Below are 22,972 nucleotides of genomic sequence, written 5' to 3' on the forward strand. Positions count from 1 at the left end.
AGCTTTTAAATAGTCTATTGTGCAGGGTGAGACATTACCACCAGTTGAAGAATATTACTACTATAATCTAAAAAAGCTGGTCTACAATGCCCTTAATGCAGCCGTTTCCCTCCTATAAACGTGATTGTCACTGTCCAGATTAGGTTCCAGAAGGGGAAAGCCGGGGGTGTCCTTGCAGCGACCTCCTCTAGATTGGATTACAACATGCAGCCACAGAGTAGAAACACGGCCTGATAAACAGAGAAATGGACAAATCCAACAAGCCTCTGTAACAACACGGATGCAGGGAGGGAGAGCATTACGGCGACTGGAAGGGACTTCCTCTGTGATAGGGCTGACAGGAGGACAAAGTCTCAGGAGTCTGGGAGTGTGTGTGTGTGACTAAATCCAGGAGTGTATCTGTGAGTCATCTCATGCATACCAACACACACACATCCCTCTGCTGGTTGTGTTTGTATTCATATATGTATGGGAGTGACTGGGAGTTTTATATTCTACGTGCCCACACTGTCAATGATTTCCTCTATCGTTTGTGATAATCTTCACAAACTCTCCTCTCCTCCCTCCAGCGTTTCTACGGCTCTGATTCACGTGTCTCTGTCAGTCTTTTTCCTCACAGTCTGCAGCACGTGAGCGGAGGTCAATCAGGCAACAGATGTGAACATGTTATGATGGATCAGTCATCACTTTCTGTGTACAACCTTGTTCATACTGTGCCACGAAAACTGTTTTCAGAGTTTGGTTTAAGATCAAAAAAAGAAGTGTCAGAGTTTAGAAAAGTAGAGTGTTTTATGGTTTCACAAAGAGGAAGGAAACTGCGTGGATGCATCTGTGAGTTCTCATCTCAAGTTAAAGCGAGACTTTTGTTGACCACTTTGGTCAAAAGTGACAATTACAGGAAAATGGCACATTGAGTTTCCCTTCTTTTGAGTCAGTTACTTTAAAGAGGAACTCCGCCGACGTTACACATCAAACTCTGTTTACAGGTCAACCAATCAGTCTCCGATTGAACTGTTAGCGGTCAAGTTACACTGTGGGTAATGTAGGCCCCCAGGTTTTCACAACGGGGAGAAGAATGTGTGGAATAAAAAAAAGACGATATCTCTGTTTTTTACTGACCATCATGAGTCCGTCTCACGTTACAGGAGGCAATGCTTAATGGGTCTTTTAAAGAGATCATCATCAAGGTACGTGACAAGATAAAACACTGTAACAGTAGTACAAGTAGAGGAGAGTCATAAAGTTAACAAGCTGACTCAGTAATGTCAGGTACTTAGCAATATTCAGTAGCAACTAACGGTCATTTTCACTGTCGATTAATCTGTTGATTATTTTCTCGATTAATCGATTTGTTGTTTGGTCTTTAAAATGTCAGAAAATGGTCGACGACGTCCTCAAATGTCTTGTTTTGTCCACAACTCAAAGATATTCAGTTTACTGTCATAGAGGAGTAAAGAAACCAGAAAATATTCACATTTAAGAAGCTGGAATCAGAGAATTTAGACTTTTTTTTTAATTAAAAGATTATTCAAACCGATTAATCGATTATCAAAATAGTTGGCGATTCATTTAATACTGTAGTTGACAACTAATAGATTAATCATTGCAGCTCTAATACTCAGGCTTGCTAACATTAGCTCACATAAGCTACGGGTCATACCAGACCAAGTAAGGTTGTAGCAGCCGAACACCTGAGTTTGAGTTTATCATTTTCAATCTGCAAGATCCTGTTGTCTCTAGGCCATCTGGGGTTTTTGGAGACATCTGTGTGCTGAGCTGTGGAGTTGACGTGCACTTCCCAGAGATGACTTCAGACATCATTTACTCCCATGAAAGACAAACCGACCCAACGAGTCTTGTGACTAACTACGAAAATGTCCAACTTCTTATATTCTTTCACAACCATGTGAAAGCTGCTGCTGCTTACACCACTTTGTTTCCCTACAATGTGACCAAGAAGTCATCCACAGCTGTTCTCTCTATGTATAACTTGTTTTCCTACCTCATGATACACCCAGCATCCCTCTGTGCCTGTCACATTGCATCAACACCACGCGAAATAACACATTGAGAAACAAGCAGCGAAGAACAGGTGAGCGTAGCGGCGTGTGCTCTAATCCCCTCCGGAGATCTCCAGCAGCCAGCCAGCCAACGGCAGCCCTGCGCTCCGTCTAGACAGCTGGGGGAGTGTCATTGTTCGGGGTCCTTGTGATTCTGTCAGGCCGTTATCGTTGACATCAGGGGGATCCGCCTGCTTTGTTCTATCACGATTAACAGAACGGCAGTGTCTGGAGACACACAGTCTTTATCAGCACCCTCGACTGTCTCGCTGTGTGTGTGTGTGTGTGTGTGTTGATGAAACAAAGGCATTCCTGACCCGACCGAGCAGCTTGTAGCTGTCAAACAGCTTCACAACTTTGTTAATCTCTGTTTTTCTAGTGGCCACTTCTGTCACGTCTCTGTATAACCTGTTTCACCACATAAGTAGTATTACTCACACACACCTGTGTGTTTGTTTGATCGTAGAGACTGGTAACACAGCTGCTGACTAATCTGATCTGCCACTAAGAAGTTAATGAATAAACACAATCAGCGTTAGAGAGACGGCTCTCCATTAAGACTGAAGAGGCTCATTCAGGAAAAATCAAACCCGCTGTCTGACCTCTATCATTAAGGAGTCAGAGGTCAAAGGTGAAGGGTTAAGGTCTCCTCGGTGGGGGGGAAGCTGGATCCAAAGTCACTTTGGGGTCGTTGTTGTAATTTTACTCTTCTGCTGCTGCTTGGCAAAGTTTCAAGTAGGGATGTGACGGTGAGGAAATTTTCTCACCGGTTAATAAACTTGTGACAACACCGGTGTTACCGATTACACCAGACGTTTTACAAGAAAATATGACGGTCAGTATTTGTACCGCGCTTACTTTGATTTTTTCCCGTCGGGTGGCGGTGTGTCTGGCCTCTCTGGTAGAGCTTTTGCTGCGGGGCCGCAGGGGTCTACCTGGCGCCGCACACACCGGCTGTGACCGATCCGTCCTCCTCACGACGATTACCTCATCAACATTATGGTTCCCTGATACCACTGAGTTTAAATCTGAAATATTGCCAAATCTTCTGCCATCTCTCGTCCCGTGTGTGAATAATATGACACCTGCTACTCTGAGCTGAGACTCCGTACGGAGCAGATGCATTCACTTTCAGATCGTAGCGTCCGTCGTCCGACTATCTATTGATGACACGCCGCTGATACGCCAAAATTAGAGGCAGGGTTGACGATGTTCTCCAGTCTACACTATTTGTTATATTGGTTGAAATGGTCTTTACACCCCGACAGCGATCCATTACTGATGAGCTCTGAAAAGAGGCGTCATCTGTAGCTGCTGTAATCCTGTAAAAACGTCTACCAATCACTGCCTCGCGGTCCGCTTGGAAAGAACCAATCAGATGCCTCCCTGCTCGTACTCTACCCTTGACAGCTGATACACAACGGCCAATAAAATCTATTCCTGCACCAGCAGACCACATACAACTGATAAGGGGGTTCATTTAAGATGAATCAGGTGCGCTGCTGGATGAAAAGATTGAATATTTAAGTTAAATATTTAAAGTTTGTAACCCACTGTCCTATTGCTTTCCAGGAAATGTATAAATATAAAATATTTTGTAGTATGTTGTAGTTATGTTCCTGTGCTAGGACTGCTTCTATCTAATTGTCTGAATACATTTGTTTTAACAGAAAGGATATGGCGTATCGATACTGAGAAACACCACAAAGCCAAGAGTGAAACCAAGACGTGATGCGATGCTATTTTTAGAGGAGCAGCACATCATCAGAAGTAAGCACAGCAAATATCCGGCGTGGGGCACTGCAGCAATGTTTTGTTTTGTTTCTTTAGTTGCTTCAGAGATCACAGTCAAAGGGAGGTAAAAACACCGAGGTAAAAGCTGCTACCTTGCTCGGGGATGAGTGTAGGAATGAGATGGTAAGAGATAGGAGAGAAAGGTGGGCTGTGGAGGGAGGAGGGTGATATCTCCCCCAGGGTAGTGTGCAGACAGTCTAGGCTCTATGAATGTTAAATTTGCCTCCTGCTAGATTCACTAAACTCCTCTTTTCCTTTGCAGACTCCATCATATGACTCCCCGGCTCCCTCCTCACCGACTCATTTACATACTCTAACACTTCCTTTTCTAATTTAGGATCCACATGTTCGCTTCTTTAATACATTACAGTTTCAACACTTCATCTATTTCAGGAGTGCGCTCTAAAAAAGAAAAGAAAAAAAGAAGCAGATCCTTGTGTATTTTTGGTCCTGACACTGTTTCGTGTGTCTTTAGAGTATTGCAGCTCTGGCCTAAATTTTCCACAGTGTTTCTTTGAAAGCTGAAATGATGCGACTAGAGAAATAAAGGGGAGTGTTCTCATGATGGCAGTGGGCTTGAAAGAGAGTAAACACCTCTTTGTCAGCCAGCCTTTCCCATCCACATGTCCTCTCTGTATTCCTCCACCTCCTCCTTCATCTCCCGCTCCACGCCCTACTTTTCCAATGAGCCCAGTCAGGACGCCTGTACAGATGGCCCTGCAGCAGCCTGCTCTCCCAGTGGGAGCTGCTGGCATGGGAGGCTTTCTGGCCCTATGCCCCTGCCATCATCCCCAGTCTCAACAGGAGCCCAAAAGTGAATTGGCGTCCGGTGCGAATGCCGAGGTGCGGGGTCCGAGCCAATCTGGCCGCCGAGATGCACCGGGCGACGACAGAGAGAGCGCAAAATACCACACATATGTCACCGCGCACACGTTGCAACAAAATCAAACCAGCGCACTACCGTTGGTTAATGGTGTTCGGGGAAGGGAGTGGAGCTGCAAAACAAATGAGTTCATTGTGCCTTGAAAAAAAAAACACATGCATGCACACTTGCACCCACACAGCAGCCAGACAGAGGATTGAGTTACCGTCGAGGCATTCCAGCTCCCCCGCCCATTCGAGCCCGACAGAGCCCGGGAATCACACTCAGCGGGGCTCAACGGGGGACACACTTCCCAAATCCCTTTTATTGGAATGCCCCTGCAGCGTCTGAGCGCGGGGGTCACGCTGACGTCCTGGCACCTGTTACACACACACACCCGCCAGCTCCATCAACCCCAATGTTAAAGCTCACTGGGAATTCTCCTCCGCGAACACGCCCTGTGTGCACATGTGCAGCCGTCCTCATTCCTGAGCGAGTTTGGACACAATTGTGCGGCGCATGTATGTGTGTGTGTGTGTGTGTGTGTGTGTGCATTGCAAAAGGGCCGAGAGAGCGTATCTAAGTCCAAGTGAAGTCATTCCTTCACTGTGAATAACAACCATCTGTCCGACTGTCCTCAAAGAGGTGCGGCTGCAGTCTGTGTTCTCACATTTTGAACAAAAAACAGAGCGAAATAAAGCAAGATGCAAGTTACATGCACACTTTGAATCCCTAAAGTCAAGCTATTACCTGGCTAATATTTACATTTAGATGCGAGCGAGATCAGCATTACACAAAACCATCAGCCTGAGAGAAGATCTGTGCTTTAGAGGACCGACTCTAAAAAGGTTGAGCACCACTGACTTCCCTTTCAAAACCACTTCACATGTGTGAAAAACACACTCCTGAATCTATTTCCCCCTGTTCGGAGTGGATGCAAATGGTGCACTAAAAGATTAATTGAAGGTCTGTGACATGTGATGGGTCTGGGCAATCTATCATGTTACTTACAGATAATTAAAGCTGAGCACAGATTGGCTCTTAGTGGGCACGTAGCACGTGTCTGAGCCTCGAGCGCCCTAAATCTGTCATTCACAACGGTCATAGTGCTTTAAAAAGACAGTCATGTATTATTCATAATACTCCAATTTACTACCACCCTTGATGCAAATCAGACGAGAGTGATTTTGTCTCCTAAACAGGCATAATTTGGCCTCAAGTGCCGCTTATGAGGAGTTCCCAGCTCACCGAGTGAATGGGAGAATATGGGGGAAACAGAGTGGAGTGACTGAGAGCATCCAGAAAGAAAGGATGAATGAAACAATGCAGCTACCTCAATGGTCCTTTTTTTTAAATTAGGCATCATCCAAAACGCCCACTCAGCGGTGTATTACTCTCAATCAAACGTGCACTAGAACCGCCGCAGACTAACGAGCGAGACGGTAACAGATGCAAATCTAATAAAGCAGACGTTACTAATTTCATCACGGCTGTCTCTTCTCCTGTTGAAGTACATCTATCTGCTCATTACAACCTGCGCGGGCAGAGGCCACGCGGACGGTGTGTCACTGCTGATGTATGATGTCGAGGCGTGCTAATTAGCGTTGGGAGATTGCGTGGTCCGTTCATAACTCAGGCCTCGTGTATTTTCATATGATTAGAGACAGGCAGAGGCCAGAATTCAAATCTGTATATCTCATTTTAATGCTTTCTGAAATAACACATGGTTCATTCACATACTATGAAATGTTTTCATGATGCATTCACACATTTCCTGCGCGGTCTTCTGTTTGTGATGACGAGTGGTTCAGTTACAGCGACAGTGTGCCGCCACAGCAGCAGCAGAGTTAGCAGATTATCAGGGGACTGCTCAGTGGGCATGATGGTGCTATTCCTCAAGAAAGGGATTTTACCAACAGATTTTTGTACATTGAATGTAGAGCTGCAAACGATTAATTGATTAGTTGTCAAATATTAAATGAATTGGCAACTATTTTGATAATCGTTTAATCGGTTTGAGTAATTTTTTCAGAAAAAAAAAGTAAAAATTCTGATTCCAGCTTCTTAAATGTGAATATTTTCTGGACTCTTTACTCCTCTATGACATCAAACTGAATATCTTTGAGTTGTGGACAAAACGAGACATTTTGAGGACGTCATCTTGGGCTTTGGGAAACACTGATCGATATTTTTCACCATTTTATAGACCAAACAACTAATCGACAGATTAATTGAAAATGAAAATAATCGTTTGTTGCAGCCCTAATTGAATGCTAAAATTACCCCCCCTATTTTTTAAAGTGGAACCATGTCATTAACATATAATAGGGCTGACCCGAATGCTTCGAAGCTTTGACCGTTGCCATGGTATTCGACCTTGAAATCGGTATTCGAATGCTTTGTTTTTAATATATATTTTTTATTTTGTAACCCTTTATTTACGACAGGATTTAGAGCTGTAAGGCAGTTTTTCAGTGTGCGTGGTAAAGGGAGGTTTTTGGAAGATGCTATGAAGTCTGCGTAGGTGTAGATCGCAACAAGTTGTATACGCTGCGTCATAGCGTATTATAGCGTACAGTGAAAAGTATGATATGTTAACGTTTAACGTATAAAACATCAAGTCGGTAGTGAGTCGGGCGAGACGTAACCTGCCGTAACGTTGTTATTGCTTCTCAAATAAACCCTCGTTCAAGTTTTGAAATTAATCGGAACACGAGTCAGACCTGAGATACCTTGCAGACTAAGTGGAGGTAGATACCTTGCAGACTAAGTGGCCTTTAGGAACTTGGAGGTCGGTAAAATGGCGACTACATACCCGATCCTCAGGTGTGCAGAAGCTCTCCGGCCTGATATGTCAACGGAAATTCTGCTAAAATATACAGTTCATGATGTGAATGTAATTACTCAGAGCCTTTATCTGATGGAGTAATCCATATGCTTACTCCAGTGGTTTACTGAACACACCGGGGATCTAATCATATTCCATTGCTATTTTTTGACCCAGCCGATCCATAAAAGACAGCCTGTCGATAGCTGCCCATATGACAGCATGCAGGCCATGTGGAGGCAGCTAAGACCGGCTCACACAGCGTTTCCATGGAGTCGGGGCTCCTATTGGGAGGTAATTAGATGCCTGTTGAGCCCCCCACTTCCACACCCTCCCCTCTTCTCTCTTTTATTCCATCAAAATCCCTTGTTCCTCCCCTCTCTCTCTCTCTCTATCTCTCTCTCTCCTTCGCCACCGCCTGTGACAGAGTGATTCCACATGTGAACCCCGTCTGCCTCGGCCTGTCAGCGAGATCACTCTCATCATCCCCGTGTCAGTGGCAAAGCTGCCGTGTAGCCAAAGGACATCCGAAGGCCTGTCAGGTACACACACAGGCCGTCACAATGTTCTGCTCCGTTTTCAACCGACCGAGTTCTCATACCGGGCTGAGGAGACGTTTATGTAAGGTAGAAAAAAAAACATCAAATATACTTGACTATCCAGTGGCACTGGAGAAAGAGTGGTAACTTTCAGGAACAGGAAAAATTGAGATGAATAGAAATGAAAATGTACCAAAAAGAAGAGTTTCCATTCTGCAGTTATCTATTTTTTCTACTTTTTATTATTCGCTTCCTTTTATTGTTATGCACGCTCCCTTTCTCGAAATTTAAAAATGTCTTTGCTTCAGCAAAAAAAAAAGAAGAAGAAGAAGAACAAAAGACTGACTGATCATTCACACATCCATCCAACACAGCAGGGTGGGGGGGGGATGGGCTTCAAGCCTATCCCAGCATGGACACACAGTGACTGATCATTTAATACAAAATATATTTTAAAAAGAAGTTTCCTCATGTGTTTAACAATCACACAATAAACCGGAATTCATCGTGCACTAGTAACAGAGATGTCAGTAGGATGTTGTAGTGGATTGGACTGCTCCGCCACAAGGCAGTAGTGGAATGCTGTCATGTCTGTAGCGTAGAATAGTGTCTGATCTACGATACACACACGCCAACCCCCCATACACACTCACACAGCCATAAACCTTGTGGTGGTGATAAAGCTGTCATTGCCAGCAGACTAACAGCTACTGTGTTTACCTCCCCGTCGACCTGCTCTAGACAGACCCTGCCCTCTCTCTCTCACTCTCCCTCTGTACACACTCACAATAACCGGCCTCACTCTCTGAGAAACTCTCCTCTCTCAAATCTCACCAAACTGAACGATGCCCTCATTAACAGCACACCTGTTATTCTCTGCAGACTTGGCCTGAATTGGAAAGGAACATGTGTTGTAGTCTGTACATGTACCACACTTGTTACCGGCGACTTATGACAGGCCCCTTTAACTTGGGGGTGACTCATGCCTGTACAACCCGCCGGATCTACTGTACTGTTAGAGCGAGCTGTCATTTCAATTCAGAATCTGTCACACGCAGCAAAAGGCTTTATGGGAACAAGCTCGACTGGAGGAGAGGTGGAAGAACAAGCTGCACTGAGTCTGGATCGCTGGAGGACAAAGTCGAAGGGTGCTGATGATGGTACAGGATCGAAATCCATTATCTGTAACCGCTTATCCTATTCGGGGTCGCATTGGGCGAAGGCGGGGTACACCCTGGACAGGTCACCAGACTATCACAGGGCTGACACACAGAGACAGACAACCATTCACACCTACGGGACAATTTAGAGTCAACAGTTAACCTGCATGTCTTTGGACTGTGGGAGGAAGCCGGAGAACCCGGAGAAAGCCCACGCCAACACGGTGGAGAACACGCAAACTCCACACAGAAGAGCCCCAAGCCGGGTTTGAACCCGCAACCCTCTGCACCACTGTGCAACAGGATCGAAATAAGATTCAGATTACTTCAAGCAAGACTGCAAGGAGAGAATCAAATGATTGATTTACAGCATTTTGTCATTTCACAAAAGAAAACACTCACTCAGCAAGCACCACAGAACAAAACGTGTTTGTTTTTTCACCCCTCTGGGAATACAAAGATAGCACATGGTGCCAGTAAAGGTGCACACGGTGAGCAAACACACAGTTCCCAGGGTTGCATCCTAAACAGGGGGGGGAATAACTTAGGAAGCAGCCATGCATGTGTTAAGACAGACCTGCCTCTCAGAGCTCTGAAAGAGCACGGTGTGGAAACGTGACGCTTTACCACTCCAGCGCTTCACTCCTGTGAGGTCTGAGGGAGGTGGAGAGGAGACCGGTGCTGCTGAGGGTGTGGGAGCAAAGAAGTGCCTCAACTGGTAACTGGTAATATCAACAGCTAGGATTCCTCCCCCCACCTAACTGGTTTCTGACAAGAGCCCGGTCTCTTACTTTCATGCACCTTGCAGTAAGCTGCAACAGACAGATAACAAATCCTTTTTGGTTTGTGTTGGTAAGCTGTGCAAGCTGCTGCTGCTGCTGCATTGCCCGTGGGTGAAAAAAGGGCTGCTCGTAGCACCTCTTGGGTGCTTTTAGTGGATGATGCAGATTTTTTTTTTTTTTCATTCCGAGGAAAATAGAGTGTCAACACCTGTTCATCCTGTAAGGAAAAATAACTAGACTTAAATTTACACATGAATTGATAAAGAAATCAGAAGTGAGTTTACACAGAGGCTCCACTCCCACGTTAATTATTACACAAAGCTAAGAGAGATAAGCCTTCACACCAACCGACCAGCCCACAACAACACAGTCCGGCTTATCAGTGCCTCTTTGTTTTCCATCTATACCGACTAACACAATGTCACCTGTCCACATATCCAACACTGTCACCTGTGAATGTGTCAGAGAGGCAGAAGAAGACGCAGTGACTCCTAGAATGAGCTGGATCCCCTCACACGCCCTTTACACACACACACACACCGCTGACTCACGCCATCACAGACACCGTGATACTGTGATGCCTCCATCGTAGTAAAGTGATGCGAGCATCATCAGCTACAATGTTTCTAACGCGATAAGGAAACATGATGTCATCACTGTTGCTAGTAAAGTTCCAACTGTGATGTCACGGTGTTCCAGAATCAGTAAATAGAACGTTCCATGGATGGAACGCCTGTGCGTAAAAGCGTTCCAAAACCGAATACACAAACACACACACATGTACATAATATACACACACACACACACACACACACTGGGCTGTGGGCGTGAGAGTAATCTGAATAATGACAGCAGTGGTGTTCTAATAGGCTACTTACCAGCACTACACTTTAATCCCCATCTTTGATCCCGATTTGTATCCGATGTCAAATCAATACAACTCCAGATTATTCCAGATTAATGAGCGCTTAATAAAAACAGCCTGTTCAGCTGGCATCAGAAGAGAGAGAAGTAGAGAGCCGGACTCCAGAGGCTGCTTGGTGGGAAATGTCTGTTGATAGTAGCGTGTTAAATAAATGTCCTTCCTCTCTGGACAGGTGTCCGTCCTGTCTGTCCTGTCCTGTCCTTCCTGTCTGTCCTGTCCTGTCCTTCCTGCGCCACGGAGACACGGAGGACCGCACAGCTCATCCAACGTCCCCGGAGCAGAGTGATAAAACAGGAGGAGAAGAGGGGAGAGAAGAGGAGACTAGGGAACTACTCACACACCCACCGGGCAAGTACAAGTGTAGGCAGTATAATGAGGCTTCCGCTTTGGATTTTTCAAAATAAAACCAATGACGAAAAGGGTGGTGGAAACATGCCAAGAGGGCGTGATTGACTCATTTGGGGGCACCAACATCTTTCTGTGCATAATATATAATTATTATTATATACTTAAATATGAACAAAAAAAAAGATGCATTCCAATACTGATTTTAAAGGTCCCATATTGTAAAAAAAGTGACATTTTCATGGCTATAAAACTAGGTTTAAGTTCTATATAAATACTGTGAAAGTATCAAAACCCTTAATCCACAGAGAAATACACACACAGCCCGTATTCAGAAACTGAGCTTTTGAAACAAGCTGTCAGGATTGTTCTGTCCATTTGTGATGTCACAAATCTACAATATTTAGACAATTTCAAAGTTTTAAACGTAAACATTCTAAATGGGTCCCAGTTTATTTCCCGTTGCAGTGGATGTGTGAATGACATCAGCTGACAGGAAGTAAACATGGACCCAAGCTGTTGCCTAGCAACGCAATTCCGTTTGCAATTCTGTTGAAATGTACTAAAATGGAGCGTTTCAGACAGAGGGTAAATACAGGTATATTCAAGCAGACAGCATGATGAAAATAAAGTTTTTTTTAAACATTAAAGTATGTAAATGTGTTCTAGTAGAAACACAAAATACAAGTAAGAACCTGAAAATTAGCATAATATGGGACCTTTAAGGTCGAACGGTGGAAGCTTCGGTCAGCCCTATAGTACATAACAAATCAAACATGACTTTGTCACATATTTGTCCACTCCCATGTTGATAAGAGTATTAAATACTTGACTAATCTCCATTTAAGGTACATTTTGAACAGATACAAAATTTTATTATAATTTGCGATTAAATATTTGATTCGATTGACATCTCTAAAATATACCCAAGCAAATTTGAAGTTAATCAACTTAGCGCACAAACTTTATGCGGAGTGAACCTGAAGCTTTTGGGGCCAGGAATAATATCATGTACACAAACTGTCATCATCTTTGTAATTTGATTATTGTATTTATAGATTGGTATTATTACTAACATCAGTATTAGACCTATGTATAATAGCTTGTAGCTTTTATTTTGAAGGGAAATTTATTTCCGGTAGCTTACTGTATCTGGTTTGTTGTTGCTGTGGGCAAGCAAGCAGTGGTTCTCTCTCTCTCTCTCTCATCTACACACACACTATAACAACAATAACAATTTACTATTTAAAGACAATTAATAACACTATTAGTCTGTGTACTGTACATCTACTGCAAATACAGCCACAGATAATATATTCAACAGCCTTTGAGTTCAAAGCCGATCTAAGAGGCAGAACAGGAATGTTCATTATTCAAAACTGTTTCTTTGGTCGGCTAATGAGTCATCCAATTATACACACGAGCTCCAGACCAGAGAGGTTATCCAAACAGTTTCGGGGCAGATTACAAGAAACAATGGGCTCTCTTTTCATTTACTATCCCCTGCAGGCAAAACCCCTCTTCTATCCTGAGTGACACTCACTAACCGGGACCCCTGAGTGAAAGGGCCGACTCTGAATATGGAAATGAGACTCAGTTAATTATTACTATTCACCTAATTCAAACAACAAGGAAAGGGGATGTGCAAAAACCTCCCTACTGAGTGGACATGAGAAGCTGGAATAATGGGAGTTATGGGAGGATTGCCTGGTGTTACCCGGCTGCTGCTGCTGCTGCTGTCATCATGTGAGATGTACATTATTGGAAGGGGGGGTAATTAATTTGAAGGGAAGCGTTGTAGAGAAAAGAGAGGGAGAGACGGACGAAGAGGGGAAATAATTAAGCGGATGAGATTGGGAGTGGTAAAAGGTCCTTGTCGGGCCACGAGAGGCTGTGTGTGAGCTGCTGTCCCTGGAGCTCTGATGCCTGCTGCTGGGCCCTGAGGGTGAGGAAGAGGAAGAGGAAGAGGAAGGGTCTGACATTGCAGCAGAGGGCAGAGATAAAACACTCTCTCTCTCTCTTGTATACACACAGGCGCTGTAGCAGGTGCAGAAGGTCTTGCTACAGTGAGTAATGACAATTAACCAACATGTTTGCACGCTATGTCCCTCTTGTAGGCCTGTTCTCATTCACAGGGCGACAAATACTGACGCTTTGTCACGGCCGTTGGCGTTCGATACCGCCACACTAGGTACCCTTTCACTTTACTTACTTTACTTTGACACTGGCACTGGCACTGTTACAAAACATACAACAACAGACGTATAATTGTGCAAATGGGCAGGAAACAGCAGCAGCAGGTGAGGATAAGTTACACATTTCAAAATACTTTAGGTCTTCCCTAGTGCAGTCATTCTGCATTCAGTACCTGTATGGCGTGGGGAATAAATTACCTCTTATATATGTTCCGGCTCGCCCTCGGGACCCTGAATCGACGGCCAGATGGGAGCAGCTCAAACTCAGATTTTAGTTGGTGTGAAGCATCTACAGATATCTGTCTGGCCTTCCTGACGCAGCGGTATGAGACGCATATTTAGCACTCCACTCGACACGCATCAGGCTTTCCAGTAACTACAATGTGGACCCATCCGCGGCAACAGTAAACGCTCAGGGAAAGTGCTGTGGTGATGTATTACAAAGCGCAAAAGAGGCAATTGGAGGTGGATGTGTCCAACAAACACAAGGCTTTCATCCAGGAAACCGCTGTTTGTGTTCCGTTTCACTTTCACTTTACAATCAGCTGACCGTTCGTGTCCCGTGTTCACAACGTCCAGTCACATTTGCTCTGTAAAAACGTACACCAACCACGTTGTTTTTTCCTACACGTGACTAAGTGGACACCTAATCCTAAGCAAGCGTTTTTGTTTAATTCACAACGTTAAGCACGTGTTTACTGCGACCAAAAAGTGACGCAGAGGGGTCTGACAACGTTTTTATTTTCTCTATAAATTCACTTAAAACTTATGTTCATTTTGCACTCAAGTTCTTAAAATGAGAAAATATGTATATGTAAAAATGTGTATACAAAAATAGGCTTTACCATGTTGTTATTTCATATAGTCTATATATTTCTGAATTGACCGATATCATGGGAGAAGATTTTGGCCATATCGCCCAGCCCTAATTGTAATTGATAGAAATGATGACGCTAAATTGACAAAAATGACACAAAATATAATAAACCTTTAACTGCTAAATACCTAACCTGACCTTTAACCTCCTTCTTTAACGAGAAATCTTAATGCCTAATCTTGTGGTGACCACGTGTTTTCCCCCAGATTGACGGGTGATTCCCCCGCTGTGTGTGAGCAGACGTAAATAAGTACAGTGATGATTCAGCCAGCATACAGTATGTGGAAGCAGGCGGGAAACTTACAAGTATGTCTGAGCTGCTGAGGTCAGTTTGTTTATGTGGAGGTTTCTCAGTATTTCAGACATTCACTCACTTACTCAGCCTCTCTAAGCTTCAACAGTCTATAGGTTAGTTCCTCTTGTGTGTGTGTGAGTGTGTGAGTGTGTGAGTGTGTAGTCACTTGAACAGAAGCCTCTACTAATGATTACACAACAGAGCGTTGTGGTGCTCCTTGCACATGTGAGAAGGGCTCTTGTCTAGAAGAGCAGAGGAAGCAGACATACAAATGTTTCTCATCACGTCCCCTCGCTGCTCCTCTCTGCTCCCCTCTTACCGGCAGGCTCACATTATACAGCGAAGGTGTTGCAACAGCATCAGTGACGGATGCTAATTGCAGCTTTCACACTTTCACAATGTCTCAAAGTTTGTTTGCTGTTTTCTCCCCCCTTCAAAATCATTTGCATGCAGTATATAACACACACTTTGCGCCTTTATCAAAAGCTGTTGCTTGGTCCCGGCACGAGGGAGCGACATCCCAGTGAAGCGCCGTTAATCAAGTTGACAGATCAGACCGAGCCCTATCAGCCAGCAGAGGTGAGAACGCTGTGTTCACAAATATAGTCGTCACGGAAACTGCAGCATTCCAACCATATTAGCACAATGATAAAAAAAACATTAAAAACCGTGACTTCAAACACAGTATGTTTGTCAAAAAGTCTCATTTAATTTTATTTACAGGAAATAAAAAATATGATAGTAAGCAAATTAAACTCCATATTCATAATGAAGAAATAACTAAAGTTTCATCAACATGTTTCTTTGGTACGACGGAGTTTTAGAGCCACATTGAGGGAGATCTGAGAATAAAGTGGAGCGAGAACGAGCGCGGTGTGTGAGCGAAGGCAAGCAGGCAGAGGAGCAGAGTACAGCAGAGACTGCGGTCCTGGAGACCAAAGCTACTGTCTCCTCCGCGTCCTCCGACCGCCGCCAACACTGTTTAACAGACGGGCTTCACTAGATACAACCAAGAGGTTTTGGTGCTTCCGTGTAGTTTGTGTTGGAGTCTGAGTCTGAACAGCGTAGCCCCACGCGAGCGCGCATGGGACACCGACCCGCATGATTTATACGTGTAAGAAGTTACAAACAGTGCCTTTAATGAGAATAAAGTCATAACTTTACGAAAAAAAAGTCGTGATTTAATGAGAATAAAGTCATACTATTTCAAGAAAAAAGTCGTAATATTACGAAAATAAAGTCAGAACTTCTAAAATAACACGTAAAATTACTACTTTATAATGTATAATAATATTTTTTTCTTAAACTTCTGACTTTATTCTCATAACATTACGACTTTTTTTCTCGTAAACCTACGACTTTATTCTTGAAATCTCCTTTTTATTGTTTTTCCTTAATGTGGCCCTAATCCTCCTGCTTCATTGTAATTTTTTTTTGTTGTTTAAATTTTACTCCTACACTTTACACTCTATATCTTTATATGTGACATGTTCTGAACACTAATATCTAAAAAGTACTGGTGATTTTTATCATGGTAGTATTTGTACCTGCTATATGTCCTTTAGGTGTGTCCTTTAGGTTTCTAACACACCCTCACACATATTTTTACATTCCTTTCATGTGAATTGTATTTTACTGTCTTTTTAAAGTTGTTCAGAACAGGTGGCTCCTTAATGGGTTCTGACTGACCCAAAGCCTCAAAGTCTTTCTGCAGAAAGCACAAAGATGTTATTTTCTTTTTCTTCCCTCTTCTGTGTCTCTGACTTCCAGTTACTCTTTAGTATTTGTCTGTTTCGCTCTCCCCTCCTCTCTCCCTCTGTCATTCCTTGGCTCTCCTGCAGGGCCCAACATGCCTTGCCAGGGGCAAACTCATAATTTATGCTACTTAAAATGTACCAAAACAACATGAAAGTGCTTTTGCACGCTGTTACAAATATAAATCGCTTGTAAAATGGGGCTACAAGTCCTACTAAACAAATTAGGTTTTCAATCTAATGCTACAAACCACATTGTGCTGCGTAGTTAGAGCCTGTCAGTCGTGCTGTATGTGGAAGAAAATACTTGCGACATTGAAGGAAGACGGCCTGTGATGTAACACGAGGATGTTCTGGTAGAGACTGTTCACAACAGGACAGACAGATAGCTAGTTGCCAGAGGATGAGTGGGAGGAAAGAGAGAAAAAGAGAGGAGGCATTCAGGAGAGAGATGGCCAGATTGAAAAGCATGAATAGGGAGCTCAAAGACTTCACAGGACAGATTCCTGGAGGCTTTGCTTCAGTAAGAGTTGAGAGACCTTTGCTGTCTCGTCATTTGTTTGGTCCACTGCTACTTGTGAAGAGTGCGGGCCGGCCAAAGTGCTGTTAGTGCCAGATCCCAGTCTAGTCTGCCACCCTGGACCAGTCAGTACCCCCTTTCCCCCAGGCGCCTCTCTGTCTCCTCGGGCGAATGGCTCAGTCTGTACGCCACCCGTCCCGTGTCCCCCCCCCTCCTTCCCTCATCTTTTGTGGTGGTCGAGGAGGGAAGGGATGGTTGTCTGACACTCCCAGCCGTAGGCCCCCCTCTGGCAGGCAAATCTGGAAAGTGGTGAGTACTGAACAGACACAATAACGAGACCCGAGAGGAGCCAGAATACTGTGTTCTAGGCGAAGACAAAAAGGTCGGGACATTACGATCTGGAGTTGATACAGGTATAGTGCTCGTGTTTTTGGTTTTTGGACAGACTCAAAAAAAGACACAACCCTACAAACTTTTGGTATAACAAATATTGCTTTTACTAAAACCCCATGCACACCACTTCAGCATGTGGAGAAATCCAAAGCTTGACAGACCCGTCAAGTCTACGGTTACTTATGTCCCGACAGTCACTGTTCGGGGTGAGGTTTAACAAATGGTTCAACGTATCCTCATACGGCGGTTCATACGATATCTTTCAAAAAGTTATACCTACTTTTTCGTGCGTTTTGCTATGAATGTCCAGCAACACGAGACCATGGTTGTATTAAGAGAACTGGATACAGCGTTGGAGGCGGGGCCCTGTTCACTCCTATGAAAGTTACTCAGTGGTGCATGATGCCAAAATGGCTTGACTTCCGACTGGAAAAGTACCTGGACCTTCCGGCGATCTTCCGCATCCATTGGGCCCATTGCTCGGTCACGGGGTCAAAGCCTTCACGTTGTCGTCACGGCTTGCTAACCCCGCCTCCCAGCCCTCGCTCCAGCCTTGTCTGGGTCTCATTCATATGAACAGAGGAAGGGAAATAACTCTGGATTCGGCTATTAGTGCGTTTTACAACTTTTAGGACCTAAAGATATAAATAAGGGCTATTTAGGTGTTCGTAGTGGGAAGTTGATTCATTGATAGACGTCTCTTTCCCAATGTAAGTCTATGGGTAAAAGTCCCAATTGGGCCCAATGGTATCACATGACGGACACGGAAGTTGTAGTACCGCCGTTTGGCCACTATGAAAATGTAATCAATGACCGGCGCTCTTCCTCGGGGCTTGCACGTGACGCGAGGGTACGAACAGCGGTCTCCTGTGCAAAAGTCCAGTTTTTTGACCCACCCATCCACCTCGACCTCCTCCCTACATGGCGTTTGTCGTTCTTTATACTTCCTTGTTCATTAATATGTAGATTAATCGATTTCTTGGGATAAATATGAATTACAGTCCATTACTTTTTGTAGGAATAGCTAAGAATGGTTGATGAGAACAGCCTGAATAGTTAATTCAGTAATCAACGCACCATCAGCTATTTCCTTAAAATGACTGCTGGCCTTGACTATGCTGACACACACAAGGGGAACTTTAGACAGAAAGAACAATTCTCGGACATCCCCGTTTAGAAACTCCATTTAGAACTGAACGTTTTTTATAAAGCTCGAGCGGGATTCCCAGAACCAGCCATGTGATCTATGTGGTCTATAGATAGAGATCATGAAAATGGTGGTGAGCAAAGCTATTTTATAAATGTCAAAACATGACATACCAAACTTTCTTAACCATCAAGTGGCATCTTCTAAATCTAGGCTATATTTGGTTTCTGGGGCATCACGTCTTAGTTTGCTCCATGTTGACTCTCTGCCAGTAATTAGTTCAGATAAATATACAGATATACAAGAGATACAAGCTACCGGTATCTCATATGTGTATGTTTGTTGTACAGAAAGAACATTAGAACATTTTCAGTTTCTTTCCTGGTCTGTGGTATTTAGCCTTTCTTCCTCCTCCCATCAGCCTTTGCAACAAGTTGTTAAATTGATGTTAATTCCCATGTATAAGCTGTGCACAATCATTGCAGTGCAGTTAAGGTGTGTGTGTCTGAATTCACAGATGTATGATAGCATGAAACACACCGGTGGGAGAGGAGAATAAATAGAGATGAACACAAAGAGGAAGAGGAAGAAAAGCGATTGTAATTGTTTTTTAAAATGACTGTGTGTTAGAAGAGGTCTCGGTGATTCAGTGTGACATCTTTAACCTTCCATATAGTGTGTGTGTGTCTTAGTGGGTGTAGCAGAAAGCTTTATCATCTCAAGTTTTCTGTCCTCACCTGCACACGCTGCCACCTGTCATTACCAACCAGAGGAGGCTGTGATGACAAGCATCTATTCACAGGCTCGTCCTCCCACGCAGCACTTACCCCCCACTACTCCGTCAAAGAGGAAGATGTAATTAACAGCGTTATAGTCATGTGTAGCGTACGTCTGGATGTCAATCACACGCAGAGTTTTCAAGAAGGGATCATAATCCTTCTGTTTGCTGTGGGACTCCCAGGGTGAAGGGGTCTGTCTGTGTTTAGCCTGCCCAGGACGGAGCTCCTTTGATGGGCTTCAAGGCTTCTGCCGCCCCCCCTCCCCTGTGGTTCTGGGATCAGCAGGGTTCAGGGGATTACATGGCCACACGGAGGGAAATGTGCTCTCCGCTCGAGGACATAGAGTTTCAGATTTGCTCTCCTGGACACAAAAAGTTCCATCAAAATGCGTAAATTAGTGACATTCTCGTATTTTAAAGTTGAGGAATCTCAGGGTTGCAATGTTCCCTTCAGACAAGAGAAGGATTATTTGATGTTTCAGTGCTCCTCATCAAAAGACGCGCGAACAGCACTCGTCCAAATCCGTGCCAGCTGCAATATTTAGCAGGACTAAAGGGGAGAAGATGTGTACTCTCGTTTTGTCAAACAGCCCCGTGAGTCTTTTCTGCTGTTTGCTTGTGCATACAATGATTTCAGGGCACACGGGTTTTATCTGAGCTGCTCTGACATGGTTGTGCCTGACAGTTTGTGACATGTGTCGTGTCTCATGTTGACACTGAGACGGAGGGAAAGGATACGGGGACTGATTGGTTCGTACTAGGTCACTGCGAAGCTCCAGGAATCCATGTTGATGGCTTTGGTCCTGACATCATGTATCTCCCCAAGGCTTCAGAGCAACAACTGTACACACTACTGCACTAAATATTACAGCTTCACAGAAGAAAAACACTCAGAGTTGTCTAATACAATCATTTTCCTGTTATATATTGATTTCTTTCTGTAGTTTGTTTTTTTAAATTACGATTAATTAATTTGAAGACAAATTGTAGTGTTCAACTCGAGTTTGATGTTATATATGGTTATAATTATGGATATATTCATGTATGTTGAAAATGTAGAGTTTATAGTTTAATGTTTATTTCCATACCTCTCATGTTAGTCGCTTCCCCTTCTAGTCTCTCACACATTTTACCAAATCAGAATATCAATATATTTTTTAAGAATAACTTAATTTATATTTAAATCAACATTTATATATATATGTATATATATATATATAATGTTTTTTCTGCATCAAAAAAAGAAGATGTAAAAATGTTAGTCAATCGATAATAATTTAAATGAGCTGTAATACACTGTATACATTTAATAGTTCAATATTTTGAGTAATATGCCTTTTCTCTTTCTTTTTGAGAAGAGTTTTTACGTCCTTGAATTCATTGAGACTATCAACACAACGGGATCTCGTCTTGTGCGAGATATTATGCGGAGATCGTAAGAAGATGGCAACTGCCGGTAAAAAAAAATGTTTTCAACACGGCGCATCCCCTGAATGGTAAAGCATAAATCGGGTCATCGACATAAGTGAAAACAGCATCGATCGGTTGCCACATGAGTTTATTTACCAAGTTTGTAGCCTTGATTGTTGAAATGAAATCCTGCGAGGATTGGTCTCATTGCACCGAGGGCATTTAAGCTCTCCCGCAATGATTGAGACTGTGAACACGAGGTCTCGTCTGCGCTAGATAGATGCCCAGACGGTAAGAAAGTGGTGACTGGTTGGTGGATTATATTTTTTTTACAGCGAGGTTTCTTTTGTTTTATTTCTATGATCTCAACATGGAGTTGTGGAGTGCCTTGGTAGCCGAAACGTTACAGCGCATGCCATATAACCACAATGTCCCAGGTTCGATTCCCCTCTCTCTCTCTCTCTCTCTCTCTCTCTAATGCGTCAGAGACACAGGACACATAACTAGCAACATCACTGTACATACAGTATGTGGATATGAATAAAACACTTGACTATTGCTGCTCTGCAACCTCCGTCGTTTCCGCCGACTCTTGCCCAGTCCGTTGTGTTTTGTGCCCTTGACGGCTTTGAGAAGTCATTTAGTCTTTCATGAGGAATAGATTATTGCGAGGTCGATGAATGTCTTATAGACATTAAGAACATGTAGGTGTTCAGATGTTATCACGGTTTCATTTCGTAGCTTTATAAAGGTCTGTAAAAGAGAATCTAAAAGCCATTAAATCTCATGTACAGTATACCTGAATGACAGAATGTAACTGATGTCTTCCCTCTTTCTTCTACTTGTCCCCTGTCACTCTCTCTGCTATTAAATCTTTTCAGCAGGGAGACTTAAAGGATGGCCAAAAGGCTACAGGATGCATTTAGAGTGCTGAACTCTTTATATTCATATTGAATGGCTGTTACTCATTGCCTTTGGCTTTCTTCAGCACAGTGACTGAATCACCGCTATGCTTGTGTATTCATCCAACTTTCTTTCCTTTGACGTCTCTCAGGTTCTACCTTTTGACCCTTTATCTTTATCTTTCCTGACTGAAGCAAAAGAAATATATTACTATTTGTTTTTAATAATTTTCTTTAACTTTCTGCATTAACCAGCAATTAACTGTTATAACTTGGGTTAAAGTGCCATTAGTCTATGTAACTTGAAAAGCTAAATTGTGGGTTGGTATAGTAAGTCACTTGGATGTGCTAGCAACTGTACGCTATTTTCATTTGATGTGCACAAAATTAAATTAGGAACTTTTACTTCTGAAGGCACTGAATACTAATTTATCCAGAAACCTATGACCAGTTTTAGTAGACATTACTTGAAAGGAACAGTGAAGCTATTTCTGTCTCAAACCTGGACACTGCTCAGTTTTTAAATGGTGGATTGACGAGCTGCATGTGACTGAAACGGACTGAACAAGATCAAGGAAGAACAAGAAAATTTAACATTGTAGAACTGTAACGTAACTCATTCTAAACTTGAACATTGTAGAATTGTAACGTAACGCATTCTAAACTTGAACATTCTAGAATTGTAACATAACGCATTCTAAACTTGAACATTCTAGAACTGTAATGTAATGCATTCTAAACTTGAACATAGTAGAACTGTAATGTAACGCATTCTAAAGTTGAACATTGTAGAACTGTAACGCATTCTAAACTTGAACATTGTAGAACTGTAATGTAACGCATTCTAAACTTGAATACTGTAGAATTGTAACGTAACGCATTCTTAAGTTGAACATTGTAGAACTGTTACGTAACGCATTCTAAACTTGAACATTCTAGAATTATAACGTAACGCATTCTTAAGTTGAACATTGTAGAATTGTAACGTAACGCATTCTAAACTTGAACATTCTAGAATTGTAACATAACGCATTCTAAAGTTGAACATAGTAGAATTGTAACGTAACGCATTCTAAAGTTGAACATTGTAGAACTGTAACGTAACGCATTCTAAAGTTGAACATAGAACTGTAATGTAACGCATTCTAAACTTCAATACTGTAGAATTGTAACATAACGCATTCTTAAGTTGAACATTGTAGAACTGTAATGTAACGCATTCTAAACTTGAACATTGTAGAATTGTAACGTAACACATTCTAAAGTTGAACGTTGGAGAACTGTAACGTAACACATTCTAAAGTTGAACATTGTAGAACTGTAACGTAACACATTCTAAAGTTGAACATTGTAGGACTGTAACGTAACACATTCTTAAGTTGAACATTGTAGAAGTGTAACTTATCC

General features: G+C 43.0%; 2 protein-coding genes across 6 annotated transcripts in view; one reads left to right on the plus strand and one right to left on the minus strand.

The window, feature by feature from the left end:
* The window catches only part of tmem126a (transmembrane protein 126A), a 592,581-nt gene that overhangs the window by 18,407 nt on the left and 551,202 nt on the right, over window positions 1-22,972 (plus strand). The gene's annotated exons all lie outside the window — the stretch shown is intronic.
* The window catches only part of LOC141774733 (ras-GEF domain-containing family member 1C-like), a 72,006-nt gene that overhangs the window by 15,135 nt on the left and 33,899 nt on the right, over window positions 1-22,972 (minus strand). Inside the window, exon 1 of one of the 5 annotated variants that reach the window (XM_074647527.1) lies at window positions 10,903-11,397. The exons of 2 other annotated variants lie outside the window; for them this stretch is intronic. The gene's annotated coding sequence lies outside the window, so the exon portion shown is untranslated. Of the gene's footprint in view, window positions 1-9,819; window positions 10,427-10,474; window positions 10,634-10,902; window positions 11,398-22,972 lie in introns of those variants that run through there. 2 more of the 5 variants (XM_074647530.1, XM_074647529.1) reach the window with 2 other exon arrangements.

The sequence above is a fragment of the Sebastes fasciatus genome, chromosome 10 (genome assembly GCF_043250625.1).
Source record: "Sebastes fasciatus isolate fSebFas1 chromosome 10, fSebFas1.pri, whole genome shotgun sequence".
Taxonomy (NCBI): Eukaryota; Metazoa; Chordata; class Actinopteri; order Perciformes; family Sebastidae; genus Sebastes; species Sebastes fasciatus.